This window comes from Nicotiana tabacum, chromosome 19, assembly GCF_000715075.1.
Source record: "Nicotiana tabacum cultivar K326 chromosome 19, ASM71507v2, whole genome shotgun sequence".
NCBI lineage: Eukaryota > Viridiplantae > Streptophyta > Magnoliopsida > Solanales > Solanaceae > Nicotiana > Nicotiana tabacum.
The window spans coordinates 5357553-5367499 of record NC_134098.1 but is presented as its reverse complement, the minus strand read 5'-3'; the positions used below and the strand labels follow the sequence as shown (position 1 = coordinate 5367499).

Genomic DNA, 9947 nt, shown 5'->3' with positions numbered 1-9947 from the left:
ACCATGATAACTTTAAAAATAAAATATTTTCAGGTGAACTTGCAAATTTCAGTTTCCATCCACAAACTCAGGCAGGGGCAGATGTAGTTTATTACCGACGGGTTTAACTGAAGTCATAATTTTCTAGGCGGAGTAAAAAATTATATATATATATAAAAATTCATTAAAATTGTAAAAATCGTAAATATGAACACATAACTTTAAAAATATAATAGGTTCAACCACCTTTCCACCTTTAAAAATATAATAGGTTCAACCTAAGTTGCTCGGATTCGGGTGCGAGTGTCCGATACGGATGCTGATCTAGAGCTCAGATTCTTCATGATCTAAATTTAAAGATTCGGGAATATGAATCCAGGTACGGATACGGGTGCGGGGATTCGGCTAAAAATAATTCAATTATTTAAAAATAGAGTTATAAAAATATGGCTAAATTATGAGACATTATGTGAAAAACTTATAAGGTATTCCGAGAAGGAAAAAATATTGAACAAGAGTAGAATTTTAGAAGGAGATAAAAGAAAAAGGACTGACATAGAAATTTATATATACAGGGTATTCTATTTTCTTCCATATCACCCTAACTTTTGATTTGTTTTAAAAAATCATTGTATCTGTCCCAAATTTCTCCGTTGATTTTGGTCAAAGCACCCAAAATCGGTTGACCAGATCCGACACGGATCCCACACCCATACCCACACCCACGTCGTGTCGACACGGGTGCGGCACTGAAAGTGAAGAGTCCTAGCAACTTAGGGTTCAACCACCTTTCCACCTTTTCGTTTTCTTTTTCCTTCTCTTTTTTTATTTTTCTTTTTTCCCCATAATTTGTCTCTTTCTACTTTAACCAAATAACTTTCTTCCTCTTCTATCAAATAACTTGCAAAATTTCAGTTTCCTTCCGCTTGGGAAGTCTTCTTAGCTCCTGCAAATTTGCTATTTTTAGTAAATTTCCTTATCTTCAACTCATTATAAACTCACTAACATATCACATCTCTTCCAATATTCTCTATAGAAATTAAATTACAAAATGTCTTTTACAAAAACAAGCTGTATTTCTGGGATCTTGTTCTTGTTCTTAGCTCTTGCATATGAAGCTACGGTTCCAAGAAATGCTAATGCAGGGTTTATAGCAGTTAATGATGCTCAGAGGTACAAAGTCTCTGAGGTTCTTAAAGATGCATTTGTCGCTGGTATTTCTGTTTGTCGTACGTGGGCTTTCAGTGATGCACACTACCAGAAATTTGGCCTATCGCAACGCTAATAAAACTGTTGCAATACATAAGAAAACCGTTGCAATATCCCCATTGTAACGGTTCTCGGTAGTCCCACCGGCTCGCGTGCCATAGGTCTATTGTAACGGTTTCGTGCAACAGTTATACAACCGTCGCCATATGTCTTATTCAAGTGGAACGGTTCAAAACCATTGCAATAGCATTTTAAGCAACGACTATTTGTGTCTATTGCAACGGTTTGAATACATATCGCAACAGTTGTGTAGCTATTGCAATAGTTATTTAGTGCTGCGCAACGATTTTTTTAAGGTTATTGCAACAATTAATGAAATTTATGGAAACTGTATAATAAAGTAAGATGAATTGATTACCTATATAATCATCAAAGGAAACTAGTATTAATCAACAAAATTATATTCCAAAATATCCAACTATTATTATTCACATATAAAAGTAAAATATACAATATTGTTTAACTATTTAAGAGTTTACAGAAGCTTGAACAAAGTTTCAAATAAATAAAAGATTCATAGAACATGCAAGAGTCTAGCACCGATCAACCAAATCTTAAGTATCTTTACTGCTTTTATCTTCTGCTTGTTTATTTGATCAACCTACAAAAGATGATAACTAAATATTAGAAAAGCTTGAGCAAATATAACTGTACAATTATAGACTCAGATAACAACTAAAAAGAAAATGTGATATAACAAATATTAGAAATTGGGATAAAAGGTTCATTATATTGTAACTGTTATATTTACAAGAGCCAAACCACTCTATTGCAATTTTTGATGGACATAGAACCACTATACTTAGAGAAGCTCAAGTACAATGAGTTAACTAACTTTTTTATTGTTACTATCAATTAACTATTTGTTTTGTTGTTATTATCAGTTAACTATTAAGCCACTCATTGACCAAAGTCTTCAGAATAGTTCTTAAAATGACCTCAATCTCCAACTTAAGAAACAACCGAAGTACCAAGTTCTAGCTTATAAAAAGGGCATTACACCAGAAAGACTGACCAATTATGAAGCATAAAAAATAATAGATCAAAAGAGCTTAACATTTTTGGATGATAAAAGTAGGTGATAATGGATAAAAGTTTTGGCACAGGGTATATAAAGCTCACTAGCTTCTAAAACATAATGAATTCTACAAATTGTAGATGGGGAAGAACTGATTCTTGGTTTTGCACTCACTTGTTTAACTATCATTTTTAATTTAAAGACTTTAAGGTGTTGTTATACAAGAGAGGGAAAATGAACTATCTTTATTCATAAATTGGTAGTTCTCTCGTTGTGTATTCTATGCCAACGTCTCAAAAAACCTCTCCCACCACACAGCTCTTGGGGTAATTGAGTATTTTGACAATTCTTTTATTTGTAAGAACATGAACTTTTACTGAGTAAAAAATTAATATTAAGGTGCAACTGTCATAAAAGCCCGTCAAATTAACTTTTGTGAGTGACAGTCTTTTGAAAAGTCTAACTCTTTCAATTGATTTTAGCATGCGACTTCTTAGAAATACTTCCCTCAGATTTTTCCCATGAAGTCCAAAGAGATTGTCCTATGAAAATGCAGTATTCCACTACAACTACTCATGAAGACATCATATATATGAATATAAATGTGCATATATCGAAAAGAGATGTTGAAAAGAACACACCATCACATATCAAAGTGGCAGCAAAAAATATTAAAGTTCTTACCTTATCAAAGGAAGAAGAGAACTATCACCATTACCAGCAGTTTTCAAGCAAGAGAATGTTGTAGCTACAAAAAATAAAAATAGCATTTACAATAATGCAAAAGAAAATTACAGCTATCTCTAACCCGAGTTTTGTCAAATCCCATTAACTGCAGCAAGGTGACAATCTTTCAGAGAAAATGAAGTTGACTTAATTACTAACAACACAAGTTCATTAAAAGATTTGCTTGAAGTGGGATTTCACATTACCATTTCCATACTTCTCTATATCTGAAGTGAAAATTTTAGTATTCTTAAATCCTACCATACCAGTCACCTTTTCATATATGTGTGCTTATGCAAAATATTGCCATACTAAATAATATACAATCCAACAGAAGAGATTAAAAAATGAAGAAGAACTGCCCAAGTAAGTCAAATATGGCATTAAGTAATAGTATAACTGAGAAACTAATGGAGGAGCCAAAGGAAAATGTCCCACCACTACCACAGATGACATATCCAGCTTATGACAATATGAACAACATGCCTTAGGTTTTTGTTGAATAAAGTATAGTGAACCATACCTTCAGTTGTAAAATTAAACTCTTTGATAGAAGCTGCTAAAAAATCCTCTTTCCAGTGTCTTCCCAGTTGCACTAGGAACAAATAATTTTTCTTTTGACTGATATTCACTTCCTCCTCCCCTTCATTTTCACTTCATTCTTTCTGTAATCAACCAAATCAGATACCAAAATAACAAATCAAATCCACAAATAGCAGTAGTACACTTTTCCCCTTAGCATATCTTGAAATAGGACTAAATAAAACTTAAGAGAAAAAATATACAGCATCCAAATTTCGTCTTCGGCAGATCTAATAATTAAAATCCACCAACTCAACTTTAATTTCTCAAACTAGAAACCCTACCAAATTAAACTCCCTTTTTCCAAATTAGAAATCATAATCACAAAATGTATCGGCATAATACAAAGAAAAAGAGAAACAGAAGCACGAAATTTCTAAACAAGAATAACAGATTTATGAGAAAAAAGTTACCTCTTGTTCAAACTCCAAAATCCTCAATCTCAGTCATAGATGAGAGAAAGCAAGAACAACGAATAGAAGGAGATGGTGGAGGGGAAACCTATGCCAGAGGGGAAGTCTACGTCGTAGGTCGCCTTGCCTTCGCTGCAGCGTCGATGCTGGCTGTGTGAGAAGTGTTTTAGGGCAAGGGGTTTTAGCCTTTTAGGTGATTTAAGACTTAGAAAAACCAAAAAAGCTATTTAAAAAAGAGGTCGTGGCTGTGTATTTTATTGATGACCCTTTTTGTGTGTGTGGGGGGGGGGGGGGGGGGGTTAAGAACCTTCTCGATAGCTCTTTTTTCGCATAACCGTTGCAACAAGGTCACCTACTGCCACGGTTTCCAAAACCGTAGCCATAGGCTACTCTATTGCAACGGTTATTTTACTACTGCAACGCTTTGTTTCGAATTGTTCCTATAGGCCCATAAGGCTTATGCAACGACTACAACCGTCGCAATAGAGGTTCTGTTGCAACGGTCTTATAACCGTTGCTAGAAAACTGTTGCCATAGGCCAAATTTCTGGTAATGGAGGTCACAGAGCATTACAAGTATCACCTGGTGTTTATGATGAACGTGTTTTTCAGGTAAAGGTTTATGTTCTGTCCAATGACTGTATAAGAATTTATATTACCAAGTTAAGTTAACATACAACAACATGTTGTTATATAATATATAATCTGATATGATAACCCGGAAAATATATATATAGAGTAATAATTCATTAATCGGGGACATGACTCTTGATAGGAAGGTATGGAGGTCGATGATTAAGGTAGTAGAGTAGGTCGATGATTCTGTTGGTAGTAGGTTTTTATGACTAACCGTTGTTTTATTTCATTGTTGATCACCTTGCTATCTTGTTGTTTTTATTTTGCTTTTATATAGCTTTTTGGTACTGTCCCTTCTTATCTATGTTTTCATTAATGTAGTGCTTATGTTTTCCTGAGCCGAGAGTCTATTAGAAACAACCTCTCTATCCTCACAAGGTAGGGGTAAGATCTGCGTACACACTACCCTCCCAGATCCCACGGTGTGAGATAATACTGGAAATGTTATTGATGTTGTTGTAATTCATTAAGTTAGGCTATGATAATGTAAGAATCCTTTGTCATCGCCACATGTGTATACCTTAAATTCCGTGATTAGATATTTTTTTGTTTAATTATTTAAGCAATATGAAGTGTGTCATTAGTTAATTAGACACTTTTTTTTTAATTGTTTCTAATTTAGGGTTATTATTGTGTATTTTCTGGATTTAGGGTTTGGATTTTGTGATCTCGGAAGCTAAAAAATATGGTGTTCGCTTAATCTTGAGCTTTGTAAACAACTGGAATGACTTTGGAGGGAAAACTCAATATGTTTAGTGGGTGCGAAATGCAGGGACTCAGATCAATAGTGACGATGATTTCTATACTCATCCTACACTCAAAGATTATTATAAGAACCACATTAAGGTATTGATAGCAATACATGGAACTTTTTTCACTTAAATAACAACTTTTTGATATTTATGCAATCTAATTCTTAATCTGCATAATATCTTCATTATTAAGTAAATTTGAAGAAGCTAGTTTAGTGGTTAATAAAATTATGTTTTTGTGAAATTACTACAGAAAGTAATTACGAGGTTCAATACCATTACTAGGGTTTCTTACAGAGATGATCCAACAATTATGGCATGGGAACTTATTAATGAGCCACGTGACCAAGCTGATTATTCTGGAAAAACTGTTAATGTGAGTCTCAAGTAATGACTTTTAATTAATTTCCAAATTAGTTAAAGTTTAAAAATATCAATGACTGACTTTTTGCTGTGAAATTTTGATTTTTTACTGATATTACTCTAGGTTTGGGTTCAAGAAATGGCAAGTTTTGTGAAGTTACTAGACAACAAACACTTGTTGGAGGTAGGAATGGAGGTATTTTACGGCGATTCAATTCCTGAAAGGAAACAAGTTAATCCTGATTATCAAGTTGGAACAGATTTCATTAGTAACCATCTTATCAATGAGATTGATTTTGCCACTATCCGCGCTTACACTGACCAATGGTATATTAACATATTTTCTCCACTCAAAAATTCATATACTTCCGTTATATTATAATATATATATACTATGAAAAGGAAAGAACTCTAAACTACAGGGAAAAAAAGAGAATTGAATCCTTTATCTTATCTTACTAGTTAGACAAGTTATAAAGAGACTACGAAATAATGCACATGCTATCTAGTGATCACGTGGACTTGGCAAATATTTTTGCTTATAGGAAAATATTTAAATCTTTGGATCTAATTAAGTTATATATGTTAGCAATCAGGGCGGATCCAGCCCTCTAACACCGGGTTCAACTGAACCCAGTGCTTTTATTGCGGAGTATAAATTTATGTGTAAAAATTTATTAAAATTACAATAAATAATAAATATGAATCCATAACTTTAAAAATATAATGATGTAATGATAAAAACCTTAATGGTTGAACCCATAGAGTTTAAATCTTGGATCCGTCTCTGTTAACAATATAAATATATTGTACATGATTAGTATAGTTTAACCTATTAGCAGTTATCATTTTATTAGGTTACCAAAGCTAGTTATAGAAATTTACCTATATAATTACCTTATAAGTGACCTACTTGTGTAAAAATTTATTATACTGTCAGTAAATAAAATATTTTTACATTTACGGGTATCCGGACAGAGCGATGATACCCAATTGGCATGGATGCAAAGATGGATTACAAGCCATTGGCAAGATGCAAGAAACATACTAAAGAAACCTCTAGTTCTAGCTGAATTTGGAAAGTCTAGCAGAGGTCAAGGATACAATCTTAGTTCAAGAGACACATTTATGAGTAGTGTATATAGAAATGTCTATGATTTGGCAAAAAGAAGGTGGAACAATGGCAGGAAGCTTAGTATGGCAACTTATGGCACAAGGAATGGAGAATTATGATGATGGTTATTGTATAGTTTTGGGACAAAATTCTTCAACTTCAAGAATAATTTCAGGTCAATCGTAGTCCATAACGTCGTTAGCTCATCTAGTTCATTGACTGAAGGCATGAAGATTATCAATAATTATTTTTATGATTTTAAAATTAATCAATTTATGATAGGATTTGACATCCTAAAGATTAAATATTGAGTTCATGGTAATAGTGCACCCATCTTCTTGATATGCTGCGTATACCGCAAGTGAGCAAAACTCAAATTGCAATGCAAACACTCGTGGGTCGTTTGGTTTAAAGACATGGATTAATAGTGAAGAGAATAATTAATAATGCAGGAATTGCGGTGGAGAGAATATTTTTTATCGAGCGTTTGATCTTTATATTAAAAATCGAATATATAGAGTAATTTATAAAATATAAGTTTATTGAAGATTGTTTAATTTTTGTGGCAGAATTTCAAACAGGGTACTGTCACAAACTCGTTTTAGAATATGAAAAAGGTAAGTATTTAACATATATGCGAAATGAAATCGGTGGGCATGAAGTCTACGATACACTATCCTGGAAATATTTTGACTATGATGTATTTACAAATTAGAGTCAGCTCATGAGTAAACAAATATACCAAGTCCTGGCTAGCGGTGTTAATGGATATTTGAAATCGACTAAATTGACTGAACCGTACCGTATCGAATCGATTTTTAGGTTTCTTTTAATAAAATCGTATGTTTTTATATAAATCTATAATCATACCGATAATTAGGATAGACTTTTTATTTTATGAAAATAAACCGAAAAATACCGAATTGTACCGAATAAATCTACATGTGAAAAATATATTTATATATTAATTTTAAAAATAATAAAGCATTAAATTTTTCTATGGGTCTTGGAATTATGAAAACAGTTACAAGCCAACAAGTAATTAAACTCAAAATCCTAATTCCCAAACTTATTATGATACTCCTATTGAAACTAAATTATTTCAAGCATATCACTATCAAGCTAAGACACAAGGTATTGTAGCGATTATGAGTAGCAAACTACAATGTATTGAATATGTTTCCTTTCGTATGATTTAGATTTATCTTTTTGAATATTCAATCTTCTATAGACTTTATTCTTGAGTCTCAGTTCCAGCTAGGTTAACGTCTTTCCACTCGTGTGATTTATATTTTCTTTGTATTAATTTGCTTAGTTTCTTTTACGCTGCTGTAGAATAGTTGATCGATCTATACTCCAGCCATCTTTCATAATAGATACCGAACCGTATCGATACCGAAGAGAAACCTATATGATTGAGACGGTTTTGAAAAGTCTAATTTTAGTTATACATAATAGAATAACCGAAAATTGGCGTGATACTAGTTTTACAAAATAACTGGCCGAACCGAACCATTGACACCACTAGTGCTAGCTATAAAGTGTTCAAGAAATTTACATCAATGTTTTACACCAAACCATACTAGTTAATCTCTGAATAAATGATATATTGAGGTAACCAGCGTATACATCAATTGATCTTAGTGATCAAAGTATGTGTCAAAACCACAGGGACTAAGTGAAGCCTTATTTGCCTAAGTCTTGGAGTTACCAAGTACATATTCGGTGGAATAGTCGGATTGCACGTAAGTTTAGGAAACTATAATTATAAAAAATAAAAACTAGTTTTGGCTAGACCTGGTTAAGTTTGGGCTTATTTTAGATATTTTCGTAAGATTCTCTTATTTTAAATATAATATTTTTTTTAATTGTTATTTAAATTTTATTATATCATATTTATAAATATGTTGTTACGTAACGATGAAAAATGTGACTTTATATAAGGACCGATTTAATGTGGTTGCATTGTTACCTTATTTTTTCTCTCATCTTCCTTATTTTTAAATAATCATATTTATAATTGAGGGGGAAAGAGTGTTGATGTGGCACTTCTCAAAAGCTAGGAATTCCATTTATCTTTTCCCACTTTTTTTGGATTATTCTCTTATTTTAGCCGTTTACCTCATTGGTAAACCATTTAGCCAAACGTTTCATTGAAACGTCACTCACTTATTGAGTCACAATTAAAGCACCGTTTCAAATCTTCCTTCTACCTTTTCAATTATACGTTTGCTTTCCCTAAGAAAGCCAAAAAATCTTGATTTCCTTTTCTTCCCATTAATCTACTTAATTACGCTTCTTTTATTTTCTTCTTTCTCACACACAGTTTCACATACATTTACATTTGTATATTAAAAAAACAGATGCATTACATAGCATCAGTGGAAGAAGGATCGAAGAAACAGAGCACAAGAAGAGTTAGTAAAGGTTGTTTGATGAATTAATTATAATGGAGTCTTTTTTTTAATGATACAATTCAGGAGATGATTTGTAGGAAAAACATGAAGACCGGCAAGAACAAGATTTTTGGTAAATAGTATTACAAGTAACCTTTTTTATTTTCTTCATGTTAAATATTAGATTTTATTGCGTATAGATAAATTTCGTGATACCATAATTAACGTAAAAGAATTAAAGTAAACTCTTTTATAAGTATTCTCACATTTTCTAATTATTATATCATCTCTCAAATATTTTCTTTTATTCTATTTAGATTACTACAACTGAGCAATATTAATGTGATTATATGAAGTTGTCATGATTTACTATTTACATGGTAACATCATAAGTTTGAACTGTTTTGTTACATATTTTTTAAAGTCTGTATTAATAATGTGAAAGGATAAATAATTTTGAAGTGTTAGTGGAGCAGAAAGAAACAAGAACTCTAAAAGAATTCGACTAGATACTTTTTCCTCCATGCTTATATGTGAAACAAAAAATATTATCTTGAAACAAAAGAAGCAATTTTGAATGTTTTCTCAGAGAAATAGGAGAAAATAAAACTTTTATAGGCATGAAGAGGGTGAAGGGATGGGCCAAAGCTTCTGTCTTTTTCAGTAACAGTAGAAAAGAGGAGAGAAAAAGGAATTAGCC

The 9947-nt window shown here is 32.2% G+C and overlaps 1 long non-coding RNA gene and 1 pseudogene across 1 annotated transcript; one reads left to right on the top strand and one right to left on the bottom strand.

The window, feature by feature from the left end:
• The first annotated feature begins 1030 nt into the window (after positions 1-1030).
• Positions 1031-7070, top strand: LOC107822558 (mannan endo-1,4-beta-mannosidase 1-like; annotated as a pseudogene).
• LOC107822569 (uncharacterized) lies at positions 1634-4121 on the bottom strand. The gene is made up of 4 exons (XR_001656349.2): positions 3988-4121; positions 3516-3657; positions 2951-3014; positions 1634-1849 (listed from the first exon to the last, which is right to left on the bottom strand). It is a non-coding gene; the product is annotated as an uncharacterized LOC107822569 (long non-coding RNA).
• Positions 7071-9947: the final 2877 nt, after the last annotated feature.